This window comes from Canis lupus, chromosome 24 (genome assembly GCF_048164855.1).
Source record: "Canis lupus baileyi chromosome 24, mCanLup2.hap1, whole genome shotgun sequence".
Taxonomy (NCBI): Eukaryota; Metazoa; Chordata; class Mammalia; order Carnivora; family Canidae; genus Canis; species Canis lupus.
The window spans coordinates 7,707,308-7,730,913 of record NC_132861.1 but is presented as its reverse complement, the minus strand read 5'-3'; the positions used below and the strand labels follow the sequence as shown (position 1 = coordinate 7,730,913).

Sequence of the window (23,606 nt, the reverse complement as noted above, 5' to 3'; positions counted from 1 at the left end):
GGAGAGACAAAATTCTAAATGGATTGGACTCTGAAGAGAATAAGAGAAGGAGAAAAGTGTGCCAACTCCACTGTTGAGGAATTTTGCTCTAGAGAGGAACAGAGAAAGGGGCATTGTTAGAGGAAGATACAGGATCAAGGGAAGGTTGTTTTATTTTTATAAAACGGGAGATACTTTCCTAGGATGATTTCATGCTTTGGCAATGAGCCAATAGAGAATCTAAATTAGGAAGTAGGAGAGAGAGGACAATTCTAGAAATACAGTCCTTGGGTGGGTATGAAGCTACATTACACAGTGCCCAAATCTTACATAAGACTCTGGCCTTAGGTAAGAGCACAGATCCTTCGTCCATTTTTAGCAAGGTGCAACAAAGCAAACTCGTTTGCAGAATGGGTAGGCTAGTAGATACTTCAATGGGAGGACAAGGCAGTTTGATTCTGATGGATTTCTTTTTCTCAGAGAGATAGGAAGGTCATTAGTTAAAAATGAGAAAGAAGGAATAGATATTGGAGATTTCTAAATATAAAAAAATAAGTGAACTACTTGGCTTGGGCAATATGGCTTCAGTATGACACTTTCCAGGGCAGCCCAAAAGGGTCACTGGAGGTATGTGGTCATGTTAACATCAGTCTGGTGTTTTTTATTCAGCCATTGTTATGTGTTTTTCTTCACCTATAGTGTTTACGTTGCTTTTGTTATCTTTGATCATCTTTAAGGTGTTTTATTTTCTCTTTGTGTAAGCACCTCAAATTTTCTAATTTTTTCTCTATAAATTCTGAGATTTGTATTTTTTAAAAAGTTTTTTTTTTTAACTTATTTCAGAGAGAGAGACAGAGAGAGAAGGAGAGAGAGTGATCATCAGCAGAGGGAAAGACAGAGGGAGGGAGAGAAACAGATTCCCTACTGAGCAAAAAGCCCAGTTTGGGACTCAATCCCTGGACTCTGGGATCATGACCTGAGCTGAAGGCAGACTCTGAGCCACCCAGGCACCCCAAATTCTGAGATTTCTATATTCTTTTTAAAAATATATTCCTGAGAAGCCTCTATGTCTACCCTAAAATTTTAATTCTTCACTATTTCTTCTAATATTTTCATGATAACTAATAGCATTTTCTTCTAGGTAGGTGTTTTGCATGCACATAACTGTCAAACTTCATTTTTCTCAAAATGGATAAGATATCCCAACATCATTTTGCAAACATCTACCTTTTTTCTCCTAAATGCCGTATTTGTTCATATGCATGCATCTATTTTTGGACTTTCATTGTTGTTTTATTTATCACTTGTCCACTCCTGCCTTATTACCACATTGCTTTAATCACTATAGTATTTTTATTTTTATTTATTTATTTTTTTTATTATTTTTTTTTAATTTTTATTTATTTACGATAGTCACACACAGAGAGAGAGAGAGAGAGAGGCAGAGACATAGGCAGAGGGAGAAGCAGGCTCCATGCACCAGGAGCCCGATGTGGGATTCGATCCCGGGTCTCCAGGATCGCACCCTGGGCCAAAGGCAGGCGCCAAACCGCTGCGCCACCCAGGGATCCCTACTATAGTATTTTTAAATATCTGATTGTAAAAGTTACCATTTCTTTCAAAAATTTCATGGCATACCTTGGGAATTTTTTCTTCCAGATAAAAATTATCTTCCAGGTGAATCTAATTTGATACAATAATCATCTTGCAAAACATTATTTAAAATCCTGAAGGGGTTTTGATTGGAATTAAATTGAATTTAAAGATTAATTTGGAGAGAATTAACATTTACAATCTGAGGACTTTTCACAGGGAAACCCATGATTCTCGATATTTATTTATTTATTTATTTGTTTGTTTGTTTTTATGTTCTTCAGGATGGTTTAATGAAGAAACTCTGTGGTATCTTAAAGGCATTTTCTGGCTCTGATACCATAAAAGAAAACTCATCTATTGTCTTCTACATGGCACCTTGAGCAAATTAGTCTCTTTATGCCATGCTTTCCTTATCTGTTAAGAAAGAATTGTTCTGGGAATAAAGGAGTTAGTACCTATGAAGGACTTAAAATATGCCTGGTGCTGCCATATTGAAGTCCTATAATCTCAAGTAGTCCTTTGTGCCCTGGCTACATCACACCATTGCCTTTCCACAAAGAAGTGTATGTGAGCTTTTGCACACATTGTTCCATGGTGTCTGAAGAATATAGTTTCCAGCTTCTGTAACACACAGGAGAGAGCTTAGTAGGTCAGGATACTGCTTTCAGAGAAATGAGAAAGATTTCTCACAGAAACACGCACAAAAAAATGTTAAAAAAATTAATTTGAAACCGCTTTACAGTTGGCTGTTTGTGTTTGGTACCATTGTTTTTAGATAATCTTTAAAAATATACATGTAAAAAACACAAATTTTAAAATATTTTAAAGGCAGAGGGGTCTTTACAATAGATGAGTTGTCTGAATATCAGTATATTTATATACCTAACCAATGAAGTACATCCTTTGAACCAGCCATGAAAACACCTGACTTTAATTTCATATTTAACAACTGAAATTTATACCATATTGTGTTATTTTTACATTCGAAATCACTGCTTTCACACAAATAACAGAAATATCTGTTAATCACTGAGAAGAGGAAACCATGCCAAAACTACTTGGGATTGGTATATTTTTTACCTAACGGTTTTATTACCAGAACCAAAAGAACTGTGAGACTCTTCATCTGTTAAAATATATTTTTCTAGGAAGTATTAAATGTTAGTATCAGAGGTCTCTCACAGAAGCCTTTAATAAATGGATACATATATGTTACATGAAAAGTCTTCCCATATATTTTCTTTAAAAAACAGAGTTTTATTTATTATTATTTTTATTTATTTATTTATTTATTTTTATTTTTTATTTTTTATTTTTATTTATTTTTTTTTATTTATGATAGTCACAGAGAGAGAGAGAGAGAGGCAGAGACACAGGCAGAGGGAGAAGCAGGCTCCATGCACCGGGAGCCTGATGTGGGATTCGATCCCGGGTCTCCAGGATCGCGCCCTGGGCCAAAGGCAGGCGCCAAACCGCTGCGCCACCCAGGGATCCCAAAAAACAGAGTTTTAGACAAAAGTTTCAGAACATTCTAGGCTGAGTGCGAGGTGACACTCACTCTTACAAAGTGGCCACTGATTGGGGAGGAAGTGAAAAGAGGACAAAAAAAAGGAAACCTACCTCTATTCCCCTGTCTCTGTTTTTCTTTCTCTTTCCCCACTGAATTAGGGAATATATTTAATTATAGAACCCATGGGTTCTCCTTCATGTAAGTACCAGCATAGTAGCCCAAGGTGGGCAGTACCAGAGTGTTTCAAACCACTGACTCTGAGAGCCCGGGGATCATTTTTGTTGGCATGTTCTAACTTGCAGGAGTTCAACACATACTACCTGGCTAACTGTGCTAAGTGCTGAAAAGAGAGCCTTGGTCTCTGGAGAATGTCTTTAGAACATGGTAACTAGGGTACTAGGTCACTACAAAGCTACTCCTCAAAGTAAGTAAAACAGACAGAAGGGAAAATAGCCCATGTAATATTAATGCATATTGCACCGAAGAAAGAAATATGCTCCAGTTGCAGTGTCTCTATGACCTGCTGCCCTAAATTTACAAGCTTTTGGACTTACACACTTCCAAGGCATCAGGCTATGGTTTCTGCTCCTCTCTGGTGTTTATTTCTTAAAATAGTTGAACCTTTTGAAAGAGCAGAATCAACAAGATATATGAGAGTAAAAAACAAAACAAAGTGAAGTCCAAGGGCAGAAACTACTCTGATGGTTGTCTAGAAGATGGCCAACACCAGAAATTACAATGGGGGGAACTTCCCTGACCTCCCTTCTGGGTTTTCCAAGGTCTCAGGCATCAGAGGAGTCCTCCTTGTTACCCCAGGCAGTGAATCCTTTCACTACACACTAGAAGTGTGGTCTTTGAGGATTCTCAAAGAGCAGACTGTGATGAAGAAAGAGACCTCGGGAAACAGCACTACCAAACTTCCATCCCAACAGGGATCCAGAGCTCAGGCACAGTATGTAACTGTCTGGTACATTTACCTTTAAGCAAAATTAAATGTATTTGTCAAACTGAAAACTTATTATTGACTTAACCATTGTGAACAGCTTAAGCACCAACCTATGAATGATGATTTAAGGTAAAAATATAGTTGAGGAGACTCCAAAACGCATAATACTGCACCATGTAATAATGCAATACCCCATAAAGCCCAAACCGGGCATATGCTGCTCCAGAAAACTGGTGGGACTCTGAAAAGTGGAACTTACCAAGAAAAAATATTCCATTGAAATTGTCGTTTGACTGATGGTAGTGTACATCATTTTCTTTCAGCCTCTGTAATTTCCCTGTCGTTTAGTTTCTGAGAGAGCAATACCCGGCATATTTTGACAACTGTTCTATTCAGCTAGAGAATGACCATCATGGTCACATTTCCACTGCTGACTGTTTTGGGGTAGGACCTGGTCCTAGAAGAACTTTCCCCAGTAGGGTGCTACATGGACAGAGCAGAGGAGCAATGGCTTCTTAGGGAGAAAAAGCATGTCTAAGACAGAGCTCATCATTATAGAAATTAAACTGGTTTAGGGTTTATACTTCATGTGAATCTAGTCCTAAAACATAATCCACACAATTTTAGATTAAATTTACCCTCTAGTTTGCAAGGAATGAAAATATAAGTTATATAAGAGGTCATCTGCTTGCTCAAAGATGCCATCAGTTACTACTCTATTGTTTTCCTTTTTAGTTAAACTAATGAAGTTGAACGGTAAGCAACAGTGCCTACAAGAACTGGCACTTGACAAATAGTTGATTGCTTGACAGGAATAAGAGGAGGTCCACAGAGAAACTATGTACACAATGAAAACATTGATTAAAACCATATAGTCAGCCTGGAGTTTGTGGCTTTCTTAACAAGTGAATGCACCCCCTAAAATCAATTTCACTATATGGAAAATGTGGGTAAACATAACGCAGTCGAAAATAAGGATCTATACAATTATGGACAGAGAACCAATTCGAGAGAAATTGAAAGGTTAATGAGGGAAATGGGAAAAGATAAAGAAAAATGGGCAAAATATGACCTAGGAAGCTCCAAGGAATGGAGTGGGGCATGAGAAAAATGAGGTCTGAGGCAGAGAGTAGTTTTCCAGGTCAGCACTTGCTCTCTTCTTAAGGGTACCATTTTCATTCTGGAAAGGTCTCTTGGATGAGGGGAGTTTTTAAATGAAGGATTTGGAGAAAATCGTGAGACTGGCTGTCAGAGCAGAATATCATTCTCAGCAGCAGGGGAGAAAGGCTGCATGCTAAAAAGAAACACAGGGTGACTGAGAGAGGAGCCTGTGCATTAGGCTGGAAGGAAGCGATGAAGGAGGTGCGAGGGGGATGCTCTGTGGCAGTTAATACACAGCCGCCTCCGGGGAGGCAGGCCTAACAATAACCATGTCGAAACACAATTCAGTATCTAGAGGGAAAGATGTTGTGAGGAATTTAAATCAAATAAAAATAAAGATCATCAAAGCATAGAGAGAATAAGGATGTTAAAATAAGAAAGGGTGTCCTAACTCTACCTCCTGCACTGTATCATCATTTGTACTCTAAACACATTGTGACCAAGGGGACCACCCACAACTTTCGTGTTTCCAGAAATAGCAGCAGGTGATGCAACTTCCCCATCAGGACTAGATATTTTTATCTTTCTGTCATCCTTAAGGAAAAAAATAAAAATAATCATGGCTTGTGTTGTCAAGTGCCTCCTATTTGGCAGGCACTGTTCTGAGCACTTCACGCATGAACTTCTGCTATCCTCGGAACAGCTCTGTGCTATATATAATTATCCCCATTTTTTGGGTGGGGAAAAGGAGGAACAGAAAAGTAACTCTCCCAGAGTCACACAATTAGTAAGCAGAGAAGCCTGGATGCAAACCCAGGTAACTGATTCTAGAGTCTACGTTCATGAGCCATCCACGCTGTTATCTCCTGAGAATACCAGCACCATAGCTGCATGTGACCTTGGGCAAGCTTGCACTGCCTTCCGAAGACCACACAGGACACATAGATGCAGCTGGAGTTGTTTCTATGAGGTACACAATGTAGACACAGGAATGAACATGCTTGTTCCCAGGACCTCGGAGGAATCTAGCTTATGTGTTGTTCATATTTGGTTCATTTATGAGAACTCAAACCTATTCCTAGTTCTCAGAGAAATTTTTATTGTCATCTCATGTCTTTTTCCAAATGTGAGTACCTGGTAGGCTCTGTATGAATCCTAGTTGGCTATCAGATTTAACTTTTAAAATAAGACCATCTCTCAGATTCCTAAGATAGCTTACCCAAGTGATCAGGGATATGTACTCTTGTCTGTGAGGGTTAGACCTTAAACTTATCTGGGTTTTTTAATTATTGTCATTTTTCCCCCTAAAGCATGATATTGGGTTTCTGGATCTGCAAATTTGTAGAATGTGTTCCTCCGTGTTTGTCCTTTTCTGAGCAATGCCATCTATTGCTGATTTACAAGGGTCATATTCATCTCAGAGTATTGGCAGTACAATAGATGAGGGTTATAAAGGTGGCAGAGGGGAAGAATAATAGGATTTGTGCGAACTGAAAAAAAATACATAAATACGTTTTTGGAATAGAGAAAGGATATCTGAGTAAATTAGTTATGAAAGATCCTACTCTTTCACAAGAGGGAAAAATGCTGATGCTGAGAGGGATGCATTTTCTTTTATTTTTTATTTTTTATTTATTTATGATAGTCACAGAGAGAGAGAGAGAGGCAGAGACACAGGCAGAGGGAGAAGCAGGCTCCATGCACCGAGAGCCCGATGTGGGATTCGATCCCAGGTCTCCAGGATCGCACCCTGGGCCAAAGGCAGGCGCCAAACCACTACACCACCCAAGGATCCCAAATTCTTTTAATAATTTGGTAGAGGTCCTCCTGCTGAAGGCAATATGCACTGCTGAATGGCGTTTCCTATTCTCCAGCCCTCAATCCATCCTCGTTGTGATAATTTTGGAATACAATGTAGCATCTTTTTTCTTGGCTCCAATAAATTGCTGCGTTTGCTGCTAATCTTCTTTAACAAGAGTCCTTATCCTTTTATAAAAACGGACTTCTGAGTATAATAGGCCGTCTAAGCCCCTAAAGTTATATCTTGGGTTGAGGAAAGAGAAAGACTTACAAATGAGGCAATAAAAAATAAATTACACAACATTAAATTTACTAAGTAAGCAAGATAATAGAGTCTGAAAGCCAAAGGTGCTGAGTGAGCAAGCTTCCAGTCCATTCAGATCTCAGCTTCGATGTGACCTGCATGCTAATCCCACTGCGTGGAAGATGCATTGTTGAGATGGCTTTCATTATTGGCATTAGTTATTTAGTTTGTATGATATTTTTCATTACTAACCTTCTTTTTTCCAAAGTCTATAACCGAGTGGTAAAAATTTATATCTTCTGTTATTTTTAAAGGACCAAATTTGGCATACAAATCCTAGGGCTTAAAATGGAATTTTATTTGAGGAGAAAATTGGGCTGCATTTGAGTGAAACTCTATTAAATATTACACAAGGTTACTAGCTTAACTGTTAAATCTAAGGATAAGAAAAACAGTTACTACCATGGAGAATAGTATTTTTATTTCTGTGTGCACAATACAAACAGACTGGCAACTATGTAAAAATACTGATCTGGCAATTTGGGAGCCCCAGAAGATTCAATTCCTTTTTGGGCACTCAGGGAAGATATTTCTGGGGATAAGGGATCTAGAGTAAAGCCTTATAGTATACTCTTCATGTTAAAAAAAAAAAAAAAGCCAGTAGCCTTATAAATGTGAACAGCCTCTAAGCAAAAAAAGAGATGAGATAGATCTCATGACTTGATTGGTACCTAAAGATTTAGGTCAGTGCAGGCATGCTCATTGCTCGTGTGCTTCCAGGGAACAAACTTGTGTGGTGTGGCCTTTCCGCAGGCTCTTGATGTCATTACTGAACATCAGGTCATTGACTGAAGATAGCATTTCTCAACATTTTAAAGCTCATGCCCCCTTTAGGTACACTTGACAATCTTGTCATTCCCCCAGGACTCTTGTTTCCCCCACAGTGCTCTGGGTTGAGTCATGTTAAAATGGAAATACAATGGCCACACCAACACAAGACTTCTCATGTAGTTACTTCTTAAGGAAGTAGTGGGTGCCTGTCCACCCCCTTGCTCGTGCTTTCTCTCTCTCTTTCTCTCTTTCTCTCTTTGTCTCTCTCTCAAATAACAAAAGAAAACCTTAAAAAAAAGGAATTCTGGCTAATTCGGGGTACCTGGGTGGCACAATCCATTAAGCATCCAATCTTAATTTTGGCTCAGGGCATAATCTCAGGGTTGTGAGATTGAGTCCCATGTCAGGCTCTGTACTGGGTGTGGAGCATGGAGACTGCTTAAGATTCTCTCTCTCTCCCTCTTCCTTCACCCCAGCTCCTCCACCCACCCACTCATATGTGCTCTCTTTTTCTAAAAACAAACAAACAAACAAACAAAGGATTCTGGACAATTGGGAAAGATTTCAATAGAAGGCCATTTTCTTCATTTCTTCATGTGATCTTACTTAGATCGCAAGCACCTAAGTGGAAATCTGTTAATGAACAACTTTCATTATTCAAAGCTTGCTACAACTAAAATCTTAAGCTATCTAGATGTCTATGACCTATTAACACAAAAAGCCCCACTTTGGATTCTTTGCTCAGTGGGGACTCTGCTCCTCTCTCTCCCTTTGCTCCTTCCCCAGCTTGTGCTCTCCTTTCTCTCACTCCTTCTCTCAAAAAAATAAATAAAATCTAAAAGAAAAAAAAAGAGTCTCAAATAGAACAGACCACCCCCAACCACACACTGATCCACACTCAACCAGCTCTGCTTGATTTCCCCATATTAGTTTTAGTATCATTAATTCACCATATCAGGTCTTCAAACTGAGTCAGTTTTGATTCTGGTTCTCCCATGCCCCACATCACAAAATCTCTAGGATGAATTCATTTTACTCAAGAAATATCAAACTGACCCATCCCCTCAGCTTCTTCTCCATGTCAAGTCCACATCAGCTTTTTCTGGGACCAGGCATGATAGACTATACTACTAGTCACTTCTTAGTAAGGAGTAGGTAACATGTTTTCCGACTCTTGCTGTACTGGATGCCCCTCTGTGGAGGCCATGGTATACCTGGGCTGTACCGTTATGGTGCCCCCAACCTGCCTTGCACTGATCATGCCCCTGCCTTGCTCCTCTGTTCTGTTCTGGGTTGCGGTGGGGGTACGAGGGGTTCTATTTACAGGTGTGTACTATGCTTGTCACATGAAAATCCTTCCCTTGTGCCTTAAGGCAGCCGCTGAGCTGCCTTTTCATGTGGCAAATTTGTATTCATTACTCTAGTCCGTGTTAAATGCTATGATTTTCTTGCTTCTCTTACCCATATATTGAATAGAACACAGCACAGTAAATTATAAGAAGTTACTTGAACAATTTGAACACAGTAGGATACAAACAGAAAGTAACTTGATTTTTTGGTCATTACTGTCTTTTAAACTTGTACTTTTGGATAGGCTGTTATCCTCTGTTCCTTTGTGTAGTCTTGGGGGGTTCCTATAGCTTTTCCACCCCTTCTCAGTATTAACAAATGACACACTTGCAGAAACTAAAAGTGTAGACAAATCTACTCTCAATAATTGTGTCACATGGGGGATTGGAATTGTGCAGCAAGGACATGGGTGATTGGTTTCTTTTCTCTTCTTTGTTTTTCCTTCTCTTTTACTTGCTAACTACTGATTTTGGTGTAGGGAGCACGTGGTAATTAATGCAGGTGACAGTAGTGAATTCAGAAAGAAGTTCCAGTTTACATGGCTAATGTGGTTGTATTCTGGGGTCAAGTTCAATTGTGCACGTCCAATGACCAAATGTTGTCTCTGTCTTATATGGGGATTTGGTAGAGTCTTCAGAAAACTCCCTTGCCCTCATTATCCAGGCCACCTCATTATCATTTCCTGAATGAGCTAAGCTTCTTTCCAGCTGGCTATGAATGGCTCCCTTTCATTCCCACCTTCTGGCCATCCAAGTGGCAGGACCTTACACTGATGATCACCTTGCTTCACAAATGATCAACTCAACAGAATTTATTTTTAAAACAAAATTTTAATTTTAGAGTGGTTCTAGTTTTCAAGGTACACTTGAAAAGTGTACCAAGGTAATACAGAGTTCCCATATAAAAAAAGTTGCCAAGGTAATACAGAGTTCCCATATATCTCACTTCTGGTTTCCCCTATGTTAACCTCTTGCATTAGTATGATACATTTGATACAACTAATGGACCAGTATTTATATTTTAATGTTAACTAAAAGCTATACTTTATTCAGAGTTCCTTATTTTTAGAAATCTAATGTCCTTTTCCTATTCCAGGATCTCACCCAGGATACCACATTACTTTTGTTTCTGCCTCCTTCGGCCTCTCTTAGCTGTGACAGTTTCTCAGACTTTTCTTGGTTTTGACAAGCTTGACAGATTTTGACAAGTATTGGTCAGGTATTTTGTAGAATGTCCTTAATTTAGATTTGTCTGATGTTCCTTTAAACTTATACTGGAATTATGGGCTTGGGGGAGGGAGACTGCCGAGGTAAATTGCCATTCTTATCACATTATATCCAGAGTGCATACTACTAACAGGACACTACTATTGATGTTGACCTTGATCACCTGGCTGCAGTAGTGTTTGTCAGGTTTTTGCATTAGAAAGTTACTTTTTATGTTTCCCCCTTTCCACACTGTACTCTTTGGAAGGAAGTCACTATTCGCAGACCATACTGAAGGAGTGGGGCTTGAAGGGTCATGTTCCATTACCTTGAGGACAGAGTAGCTACAGAAGCTATTTGAAATTCTTCTGCCTGGGGGATTTGTCTAGTCCCATTATTTGTTTATGTATCCAATCATTTATTTATATCACTATGGACTTGTGAATAATTATTTTATATTTGGGGTTGCAATCCAACAGACTTATTTTAAGACAACTCCAGTGTAGGAGACTTTTCCAAGTTCATTTGATCCAGAAGAAAACATTCATCTTTGCCCCAGTAAGCCATGGAAATGTAGGCCATCTAAAAAATAGGCTTTTACTTCTGTTTGGGCTTCTCTAGCCAACCTTGCACCTTTCACTTCTCAGGTATATGTCAGGGCATAAGTTTCTACTTCTCCCATCTCCAGGAGACATCTATCAAGTAGATTCTTGAAATCTCCCTCATTTGGCCAATATTCTCAGATGATTCTAAAGCAACTCTTGTTATTGGCTTCTCTGATCCATTCCCTAGCCTAAATTTAAACAGTCTTAAAGGGACAGGAGAGCTGAGAATTACCAGAGCAATTTTATATATGCTTAGCCTCTTCAGTGTAAGGGGTCAGTTATTTATCATTCTCCAAATTTGGAGCCTCTGCCCCCAAAACTGTAGGAGTACTTGTATTTAGTATCCTGTTATACTGTCATAGTTTAATGCTTCTCAGTATAGCCCTGGACCAGCAGCATCAGCATTACCGGGGAATTATTTGGAAATGCAAATTCTTAGACCCCATCCAAGACCCACTGGATCAAAAATTCTGGGGCTGAGGCCCCACAATCTGGGTTTTATCAAATCTGACATCTGATGCTGATGCAAGCTGAAGTTTGAGGATCACTGTGGCCATGTGTTCTCACCCCCCAAGTTGATCATAAGCTCTCTTAGGACCACCAACCAGTGAAGCACATAACTTGACACAGGGCAGGAACTCAAACGATGAGCTACAATTTTGTTCTACATTTTTTTCTGTTATTAAAAATGTGTCATCTTATTTTCTGAGGGTATTATTAGCTCTTTGCTGTTGCTAGGCTGGGCTCTGGGTACCTCCCCATCCCCTAGGAGTACCCTCAATTCTGCCCATAACTTTTATTAAAATATTTTTATTATAATATTAAAATGAGGTGTGCCATCTGTTTCCTGTCAGAATGCTGATGGATACCATGCCTTAAGAGCATATTCATTTTGTACCACAAAAGGAATGCTTATTACAAAGAAGAAAATTGCTGATGGTATATTTTTAAGGCTTTGGTTATTTGAGGGTAAAGAACCTCCCGATGCCATTCTAAAGAAATAGCTGCGTTTATTTTCTATGCTCTGTGTGCCAGAACTGTCCCAGGCCATTATGCCTTGCCTATTTAATTCTCACAATGATAATCATGAGGTTTTATTATTTCAATTTTACTGGAAATCTAAGCTCAGAGCAGTTGTGACTTGTATCTGATCCCAAAGCTGGAAGGTAGAAGAGCAGGGACTGGAGCATCTGTCTGATGATCAAGTTAGTGTCATTAAGCCCCCGTAGGCCCCAAGCATTATCCCTTTGTACATGTGACCCCACAAACACTACACAGGAATGGGGTTGCTGGTCGGGCCAGTCAGGAGGCAGAAGACAAAACACTGGAGATTCCTTGAAGGTAGCTTCGCAGACAATAGAAGAGAACTCTGGGGGGTCTGACAGGGTCACAGCGAAGGATGGGGCAGGAGAGACATAAAAATTCAAGGTGAAAGGCATAGGCATCACAAAAAGTGTGTGGCTTGCAAAGATTAGGCCATGAAACCAGAAGAAAATTGTACGGTATTGATAGATGAAGAAAAAGGGCAAAAAATAGATCATATTGCAACTAAATGTCACTGAGAAGAGGCAGTTAGGGGAGACAAAGACAAGGATGGTACAGGTTAACATTTGGAGAGTGAGTGAGATTAAGCTAACTTGTCAACTCTCCTTGCTAGGGGCTCTTCTGGCCTTTTTACCGTTGGGTAGAAGGTGGCAGTCACTGGAATATGGCTCAATAGCATGTCCAGGGAAGCAATGCTTTAACCATTATTATGCTAACTATGACACTTCCCCTGGGTATAAATGACAACCCTCCAAATGGGCACAGTGGATCTCAAATCAAAGTCTACACTGAATGCAGCAAGCCTTTGCCTTCTGTAAACAGTATAAGAATATGCCTGTCAAAGAGCCTATTCCTGAGTGGTTCATCTAGTCATCATAAATAATGCCTATTGAATAAATGGGAATGTGAATTGTGGCTAGAATGAGATGTCCCCTTCCTCAGCACAGGAGCCAGAAATGGTGACAGTTCACCCTAACTGTGTGCCCTGTGCCAGGCATGCCATGGTACATAAACCCAGTGGAGCTTATCACACTCTGCAGCAGAGGGGTCAAACAATATAGAAGCAAACTTCCCAACTGTGGTAAGTGCCATAAAAGAAATAAACAAGATAGGATGGAGAATAATATGGTGGTCAAAGCCCCCTGAAGAAGAAACATTTGAGCACAGGCCTAAAGGATTCCAAGACAAAGACAAAATTCAACATTCAAAATACACAAGCAAAGCTTTTCAGGTGGAGAGCTCAGTCAGGGCATAGACCTTAAGTTGAGAATGCTCTTGGTACCTTCCGGTGTGTATGCCAGGCACAGAGTGCATGAGGGGAAGGGCAGGAAATGACACTAGAAAGAAGTGTCAGTTTGAGACCCTGTATGAGTCTGTGGAGCCCTAGATCTCTCAACTCCACGATTATATGATTCCATCCAAACTGTCGGCCTCTAAAAAAAAAAAAAAAAAAAAATTGAAGGTGGATGCAACTTTCCTTTCTTTGCTGAGAATCAGTTCCCTCATGCTCCTGGCAGGCTGTCCAGAGCCTTGGCAGGTGCAGGTTCCCTTGACTTTGTAAATGGGCAGGCTGTAGTCAAGAATTTCCAAATGTGATTAAAATGAAACTGCCATTGAAATCAGGTTTGGCTGCCTGTCTCTCTGGTACTCAGAAAGAAGAGCCCCTCCTGGACCTGGCAGGCAAACTTAGTGACATTGTTTGGAATACATTTAGGAAGGGCTGCCAGGTAGACAGGAGATTTCAATAACCGTGCAGCCAAATTAGTAATTAGAGGGACTGGGGACTGGGGATGCACCGTGGAAAACCCTATGACCTCTCGATAGTTGAAGTCATTGAGATAAATGAGCTCCAAAAACAGTGCTTCATTTTCGAAAGCAGACATACTTTATGATTAACTCCTTATGAGGCTGGCTGAACACTGTTCATTGAAATCAGAAAATAATAAGTTCTTAATAGTTCTTTTGGCCAGTTTATCCCTTGAACAGTTCAAGGGAGGAAGGATCAGCCCCAGATGTTCTATATCAGTAGAGAACTACAGATAAAATACATTTTCCTGGATGGTTTCAGTTTGAATCCAAGGCCAGCAGACCAAATCTCTACAATTTCCTCTCTCCATGGTTACTTGCCTCATGGAAGAGATGGTTCCAGAACGATAAACAAAAGTAATGCTTTAAGTAAACGGACTGTACCTGCTTGTGAGAGTAATGAGGATCCACAGCCAACACGGCAGCAGCACTCTTCCTCTGTGGCTTGTTTTAATTGAAACTGATGGAGCTGGGGAGCTGACTGGGTTTTGCATAAATCATCATCGGTAATACACTTTCAAGGGTAATCACAACATTAATATACCAAGCAGGAAGTGAAATAATTAAAATTTAGCACATTGCAGTATTGAAGTTTCCAAAATTAATCTAAAGCACCTTTCCTTAGTACAAATGAGCAATCGCTTCAATCCACAGAAAGGGACATTCAAAGAAATACTACATTACATACACCATCAGCAACAAAAAAAATTTCCACTTTTCTTCCTACATTGCAATCATCTGCATATATTTTAATTGCTTTTCCTGACTTCTCTGGTGGTGCTAGGCATTTTAAAACATTCGTTCTACCTGCCTTTAAGCTAAATATGTGGCATAAAGCCATATAAAATAAAAATCCTATAAATGCGGGGGTGTTGGAGAGAAAAATTGTTCCCATATGACTCTTAGGAAGGTAATTCCAGCCTGGAGAGTGAATGTGGATATGTACGGTGGGGAGAAACCTGTGGTGATGAGCATCTCATTTCAATATATCTCTATAAAAGGTAATAAAATACCCAAGCTGGATACCATAGTGAGCCACAGGAGTAAGCTACTCAGTGGCACTAAATGACTCACTTGTCCTGATAAAGCAAGTATCTTTAATGCCTCATGTCTGACAAGAGAAAATCAGCATGAAAGCTCCCTGTTGTATTATCTCACATGCAGACAGCTGGAGAAAGCAATATTTTGCAGGGGGACCACACGCCAGTGTTCTCAGACTAGGAGTACCCTGACCTAGTACAGGTACAAGAACAGCAGCCATGGCACGTCCTTTCACCAGGATGTTGGGAAGGGGCTTCCTCCCATGGGCAAGATTACTGGTACCCAGACAGCATCTCAGGAAAAAGCTACCCCACCCCAGAACTGCAAAGTAGGTAAAGTTGGTTTTGGGGTCTCCCAAGTCACTTCGATGTTGCTTCTTTTCTCCTCAATATCACACCTTCCACAGGGAGTTAGCAATTTCCCAGTGTCTGGAGAGAAGAAGAGGTAATGAGTTACCATCACCATTGCAAGGATTACTTGAGCAGGGAATTTCATCTAGACTTTGTTGATGAGAGGAGCTCCAACGGTGACTTTTGTTGTTTGTTGTTCTACCTGGTAGTTCGGCCTTTTCCGAGCAAAACTTGGATTGTTCTTTTCCAAAACCCTTGTATCACACCTGCCACGCCCTTGTACATTCCTCCTAGCGAATAGTCTGTGGCCTCTTGGCATTAAGTACCCAGAAGCACTTAGGGTTATCTGCACTGGAGACTTACTTTTACCTCTTCTTCCAGATCATCTATGAGAGTTGAATTATGTTGGTCCTTACATCTTTCCCGGACAGACTTCACTCTGATACTTACGCATCCCGAGAAGCCTTGGTGTGTTCTTAGTAAAGTTCTTCTTAGAGGTCAGGTTCAAAGAGAAAGAGGAATTTTGAATGGCAGCATTTTGGACGCTAGAGAAGGGGAATTGGCAGCGAGGGATGGGATAGTGTCTCCAATGTCTCTTACATCAAGTTATTTAAATCGTGCTTCCAATGCTGCCTGTCTGGTGAAGCCAGTTCTGACGACTTACCATTTGAAGCAGACACTGCCATCTTCTACATTGCGAAATCCTCTGGTGGCTTTGGTTACCTTCAAGTGATGGGATACATGAAGATACAAGCAGAGTAAGGAGATCTGTCAGGTAAAGTCAGGATCTAAGGATCACCTGGCCAATGAGAATTCCCAGTAAACCATGATCAAAATAACTGCTCCATTTGGAAAATAATAAGAGCCCCATCAGATCATCTTATTGCTTCTTTGAATGGATACTCTTGCATGTTCTAAGTGCAACTCTTTCTGTTCCTACCAGAGAACCCAAATGCAAACAAGTCCCACTGAAATTCTGTTGGCACAATCTAAGCACACATGGATGCCGGTATCCTTGATGGAAACTTCAGCATCTTTAAATATCTCTCTGAGTAGTACCTGGTACATATCCAAAAGCTTTTGCTACTGTTAAATCTCCTGCCTCAACTTCCTGGGATTTTCAGGGAGGAGAAAAATTGAGGTGCCATCAATTCACATCAAGTCAACATATATTGATTAAATGTCTACTAAGAGGGGAAAATGAAAAGGAGAAAGCAGAGAAGAAAGAGGTGAAAGGGAAGCACAGAAGAGAGGAAGAAGAGAAATAGAAACACAAGCAAAAGAAGGAGGGGAAAGAGGAGGGTAAGAGGGCAGAGGAAGGAGGAGCAGAGCAGAGAGAGGGGGAAAGGCAAGAACAGGAAGGAGAAGAAACCAAAGTCAAAACTATGCTCTGCTTCACTAGGCAACATCACTGTAACCATCTTCCCTGTCACCCTCACACACTTGCCTGTCACCACTCACCCTCCACTCCTATAGTGATGCCTCTTCATCACACTCATGAACACATTAGAGAAGCTATGGTATTTCTAAAACTTGCATCATTTGGTCCCAAAGTGGCCAACTGTCAGAGTGGTTTTAAGCAAGGGTCTGGTCACTGCTCCTCCAGGAAATGTGCAAAGTGTCCTGTTTGTAAATTACCATGATGATATAGCAAGAGTCATTTTCTTCCAGATTTTATTTTGGTTTTGAACACATTGAATTTTGATAACTTTGTCATCAAGCATAATTTTAAAAATAACATAATTATGGAGTACATAGCACAGGTGAAATGTAATTATTTGGACTCCCAGGAAATGAGCTCTTATGAGCAAAGTAGCAACTTGAAGGAGGATGAGAAAACCATGTGTCATCCTCCTCTGATTGAGGGGTGCTGCCATCTGTACTGAGCTGAATCCAAGCAAACAACCAGCCAGCCAGAGGCTAAAGGCAGGATTAATGAGTTGCAACCCCTAGGAACATCTGGTTCCTTGATGTTAGCCATAGTGATTCCATAAATGGTTAGAGCCAAAATGTCTTCAGAGAAATCACAAAAAATGCAAAGTTTAATATTTCCTCCTGCCAGCTGACCTTCCCTACTTTGGCCCTCTCTCACAAGAAAATATAACCATGGCCTAACAATAAAATAGTTGCTATAGACTGTGTTACCCCACCAAATTTATGTGTTGAAACCTAATCTCCAATGTGATAGAATTTGGAGGTGGGTATGGGGAGGTGAGTGGGTTACAGGAGCAGATATCTCATAAATGGAACTAGTGCCCTTATAAGAGAGACCTGAGAGAGCTCCCTTGACTCTTTCTCCAGGTGAGGACAGAGCCCTGTGCAAACACCAAGTCTGGTGGCATCTTGACTTTGACCTCCTACTTCCAGAACTGTGAGAAAGAACTTGTTGCTAAGCCCCTCAGTCTATGATGTTTTGATCACTGAGACTAAGGCAATAATAATTTGGGAAGTAAAGTTCTCTAGGAGACGATGTATAACTCCAAGAACGCGAACTGGCACAACGCATGGCACAAAGCAAGTGTTCAATTAAATAAATTACCTGCTAATTCTGGACCAACTTGGGAATGGAATGGAGACTAACTCTAAACTAGATCCAACCCAGAGATGACAAATAGTTCTGAGTTTTCCCTCTCCTAAAGCCAGGGAATTTGAGAAGTTGGTTCAGAGACCTCATCCTCAGGGGATAGCTCCATCCTAGGTGACTGGACAAAGATGGGATGAGTGGGATCTCAGTATGTGTTTGCCAGCTGATAAAATTAACATTTGTGCCTGAATTTTAAGTTGGAACTTGTTTTGGTTTATGCAGACAGCAGAAGTACAAGGGATATGGAAAAAGAACAAACAAAGTGCCAGTATCTTTAGAGCATTACTGAAGTCTTCTCATGTATGATGCAAATTCAGTTTTCCTTTGGGCTTTGATCTTAGTTTCACCTAAAAAAGAAAATGCTTTTTTATTTGGCTAGTTTGCAATTTTTAAAACTTATTTTGTAAATATTTTATAATATTTAAAACAGTATATAATGAGGACTCTATGCCTCTTGCAGCAGAAAATAATTAATAATACTTGGCACTTAATGGCACTTTTCATCATTAAATCTCTTTGTAGACATTAATTAAAGGAAAGATACTTCATCTTTTTAAAGTTGCTGTTAGGCTCCCATCATTGCATTTCATGAATATCCAGTTGCAATGGGAAGTGAAATATGTAGAATTCAAAAATCTGCCAGAGGTTTATCTGATAGGCAAAAATAAGCCTTTATGGGCTTTCTATTGTACTGTGTCCCTTCACTTAACTTTGTAAATAACTTTTATTCATGGCTCTATCTTAAAATCTATTTCTTTCTTTTATTACAATACTGTGATATTGTATTAAAAACCAAATATTTTGTAAAGTATTTTGAATTACTCAAATGTAAAACCTTCATGAATAAAAGCACCCAAAGCACTCCTACTTGTGAAGAGATAATTCAGTTGGCAAAGTTGGAGCAGCCCTCTGCTTCTCTATCCTGAAAGTAGGAGGTTTATTTGGTGATATCTTTCATCTTCCCCCCGCCAAAGGTATAAAATTTATTCACTTCTGGGGCCAAACCGAACAGCCTTATTTCAATGGTCCTCTTCATAAGTCTTCTCCCATTGGTTTTTGATGTCTGGATTTTTTTTAAAGATAATCCTTTTATTTTGTAATTTGACATAATAAATCTTGTCTCCTACTTCTCATGTAAAATAGCTACCAGCAGGCCCAGAGCTCCAACTTCTTCCCACATTTCCACCCTTGCTTGTATTTACCTCCTTCACTTCTGTCTTGGAGACTCACTCCTGTCTTACCCAAGCTCATTCCCCTCTCTCAACACTTGAAACTTCTCTTTCACTCATCCAGCAATCAAGATGTAAAACCTTACCTTTAACTTCTCCCTCCTTACTGACTGACTCCTTGCTGGAATTCTTTATAGGCAAACTATGTCAGTTGTATGCCTCCCCTCTAGGTACTATCTTGTCCTCTTCGTGTTGGGCTTCTTACAAGAGTAGCCTTCTATATGAATGGTCTACATCAATGTCTCTGTTTGTACTCCTCCCATTAATTCTTCAAATGAGATCAACTGCTTTCTATCCTCACAACCCCCTGAATGGTGGCCTTGGCACCTTGTGAAGGAAACCCACCATCATCTAACTGCCAGTTACAGTAGATTCCTTCCACTCAACACCTCCTCCTTTCATATCATTCTCTCCTGGTTCCCCCACATACCTGTTGAATGCTCCTTTTCTGTGTTTTTCAGGATTCTTATCTATCTGAATGTTAGTGTTACCATGATTCTGCCCTATGAGTTGTAATCATTGCCTCCCACTCCCCGAGGGGATTCTTCAAGCCTAGACTGTAACCACTACCTGCACCCACAGTTTGAACATGTTATGACCCATTCTGCAATTTCAGCACCCTGTTTCCTCTGCCTGGGGTGTCATTCAGCCTGGTTAACTTCTTACTAGTCTTCAAGACCAGGTTCAAGAAGAATTCTCAAATGTCCTCTTTTTCTTTTCTCCTGTCCCCACTTCTCCTAACCCTGACAGCAGTGCTTGTCCCCTCCCTCCCCCCAGCACTCCATAGCTTCTCATATGTGTGTGTGTGTATGCATAGATGGATGTGAGTGTGTGTGTGTGTGTGTGTGTGATATCTATACTTAAAGGTTTCTCAAGGAAAGGGACTCCAGCTTAATTATCTTTGCATTCTTGGCACATAGAACAGTTGGAATAAGTCAGGCCAAGATGACTATTTCATATTAGGGAATGAGAGAGAAAAATAATGTCAATTTGTTTAAAGGTTATTTTTTCTTTGTTTTACTCTCAAAGCAGCTAATGAACAAAGCAATGGTTATAAATCAGACAAAAATGCTGGGAGACAATGTAGCTCCCCATAGCTTCTCTTTGTATCTCACAGTGGTATGCCCAAGTTTTGGTGGTATGGGCAGGCCACACAAGGTGAGGCATTGGCCATGTCAGGGAAACTGAGAGCATGAATTTGTTTTCTTTTGTATTCACAGCCATGTCAGAACCCAGAAATATTTTTTCCCACTATGTAAGAAAACAAATTTGCAACTCAGTAAGTGAGCAACCCCTAGTTAATAGCAAGTTCCTAGCCTCCAAATGCTTACCTCACCAGTACTGGATCAAACTGCCCTTAACTATACTTCCACTTTAGGACTGAGGAATTTTTACATCTCCATTTATCTGTTTTTTGGTGGTCAGGCAAGACCAAGTTTATATGAGTTTCATAAATATTAAATGAATAGTTAGCAAATGAGTAAATGACCACCTGGTCAAAGTAATGCATTGCCTGGGTAATCCACTGCCCTGTCACCCACTGAGAGTGCAGATAACTCAGACATGCTGGATATGAATAGAAACAGCTTCTCAGGATGCCTGGATGGCTCAGTGGTTGAGCGTCTGCCTTTGGCTCAGGTGGTGATCCTGGGGTCCTGGGATCCAGTCCCACATCGGACTCCCTACAGGAAGCCTGCTTCTCCCTCTGCCTGTGTCTCTGCCTCTCTATATATATCTCTTGTGAATAAATAAATAAAATCTTTAAAAAAAAAAAAAGAAAGAAAGAGGTTCTTATCATGGGTTACTTAAGATAAACAGCTATCTGACAACCAGGAGCCACCAGTCTAGTTGAGTTTGAGGAATGGAATTTCCTCTTGTCTATCTCTCACTATATTATATTCTATCTTCCTAATTCTTCCCATTTCGTTGTAGAAGGCCAACTCACCTATGGTAATGTGAATTATGATTTATCATGATTCCATTAAGAAAGCCCTTTGTGAAGGATTTAAGAACAGAACGGATGAATATGTATGTTTATGTGCTTATGTAAGTTCACTCAGATAAACGAAAAATTCATTCTGTTTAAATTGAACTTATTGTCCTAAGAATTCTATTCTATGTAGTATCCTTTTTGCATACGAAGTAGTAGTATAGCTACTGATAACTTTAGCATGTCTTTAATAACAACTTGCCAAATGTCTCTAGAGATACAAGAGAAATATAGTTACCTAAATAACAAATCTCTTTTAGAGAGCCTTCTACGTACCACGGACTATGAAAGACCAGTCTTTGGATTCAAGGACCTTACAAATGTGTTGATAAGGCAAAATGTATCCACATGAAACATTAAGGAAAAGTATATTTAATCCTATGTTAAATTATGTGATTTCAGATGAAATGCTATAGACAGAATGGTGTGGGAGCATATCATCAGCCAGCACATTATTGGGAGGGGCGGGCAGCAGTTCTTTTGAAGTCAGGCAGTTCTGGGGTGAAATTCTGTACCTGCCAGGTAATTTTTAACCTAGGACAATGCTTCACTCATCCCTTTAAGTGTAGGTTTCTTTAACTGTGGGGGTAACTCATCTCTCGTACTGACTTGCTAGTTCTGCACCCCAGGTTTCCTTCCACACAATGTTGCCATCAGAATAAGTGAGGCAATGTGAATACATTAGTATTTTACTTGTTTATGATGATTATGACCAAATCAGAGAAAAATGCACACCATCTCTTCCCAGAAGATGCTTTGCCCTAAGGCTCAACCCAACTCTCACACAAAATCCCATCACCTTCTTTACAACCTGATGCTACAATACTCCTACTAGACCTGTCTCTCTGCCTTCTTCCAATGGTGGAGCCAATGTGGCCATTCATTATTGCTCTTTGATTACTGTTAATTTTTCACCTGCAAATGTAAAATTTTAGCCATTATGTAGAGCCAGTCCTGTAAGAACAGAAAACGGCTTTCCTAGCAGGAAGAAATAGTAAGTTCAAAACTTTGAGGTAGAAACAGTGCAGTGTATGCAAGGGGAGAGTAAAAAAAAAGATCAATATATCTGGGACACAGAGGGTGAGGGAGGCAGCGGGGGGCGGGGGAAGTGGGGCTGTGAGAGGCAACAATCAAATCAGGCAGAAAAGTTAGGAAATACGGATTTCTTCTAAGAACAATGCAAAGCCACGGGAGGTTTAAGCAGGGAGGTGACATGATTAGATTCAAGGCTCATTCTTACTGTTAGATCTTTATAAGGTAGTGAGAGTGAAAACATGTAGACCAGTCAGGAGAGCATTTATATACTCTGAGCTGGAGGCAATGGTGTTTAGGCTAATGGCAATGGACTATAAACAAAATGAAAGATCTCAAGATACCTTAAGTATACATTTCCAACAAACGTAACTCATTTGAGGAGTAGAAAAGCCAGTGTCAACTGGGAAGTGAGCAAGAAGAGTGATAGGAGGGTGAGGTCTGAGAGGCAAACAGGAATCATATCAAACAGACTAAGTTAGGAAACTTGAGGCTATATTTGGCAGAATCTGTTGTCAAATTGGATGTGGGAGTCAAAGGGAAAGAGATGAACAAGAGATGACTTGTTTCTAGGTCTGTGGCCAGAGCAGCTGAGTTGCTAGTGGTATTATTTACGGAGAAGACAAAGTCCTAGGGAAGAATAGATTTTGGGAGGTGGAATCCAGAGGTCTGTTTTAGACATGACAAGATAAATAATAGCAACTGCCTTGTATGATAGTTGGAGCAATTGAATAACTGAATGTGTATAAAAACATTTGGAAAAAAAAAAAACTTGGCCAATGGGATTTAGACACAGTAAGAACTCAAAAATTATTTATTGTTACTTTCATTATCGAGATTATTATGCATATAACTATCTTCACCAGCTAGAAGGTTTACTAAAAGCAGCTCCATTTTTCCATGACTTCACTATCCTGTCATTTATGGACATGAGCAATGCATGCTGCATTTTGTAGAAATGTTAGGTTGGCTTCTCTCCCTTATGTGCATGCAATCAATTTTTTGTGAATGAAAGGAAGTGAAGCCGAGGGAAATGAAACTTACAAAGCCCCTATGCATCTGATTTCTTTTTTTTTTTTTCTTGAAGATTAAGGGGTTTTCACAAGTGGATTACATTCTTTCCATCATTAGTTAAGCCCATCTTAGTGCAAATTCTACTCAGGAAAATATCTGAGAAAGGCAGATCAATTTGACTATGCAAAGAAATCTACTTCATATAAAGTCAGAGTATTTCAAAGGAATTAGAGGTAGAAGAGATGAACCAGGGATTTCCCACCTCCCTCCACATCTGCTCCCACATCTGCCCCCATATCTGCCCCCACCACCACCTCCAGATGATAAACAGTCACCCTCTTGACACATC

General features: G+C 40.0%; 1 long non-coding RNA gene across 1 annotated transcript in view; it reads right to left on the bottom strand.

Annotated features, from left to right (window-relative positions):
• Positions 1 to 14,458, bottom strand: part of LOC140615701 (uncharacterized) — an 82,409-nt gene extending 67,951 nt beyond the window's left edge. The window contains exon 1 of the long non-coding RNA XR_012016176.1: positions 14,402 to 14,458. This is a non-coding gene — a long non-coding RNA (uncharacterized lncRNA). The remainder of the gene's footprint in view (positions 1 to 14,401) is intronic.
• Positions 14,459 to 23,606: the final 9,148 nt, after the last annotated feature.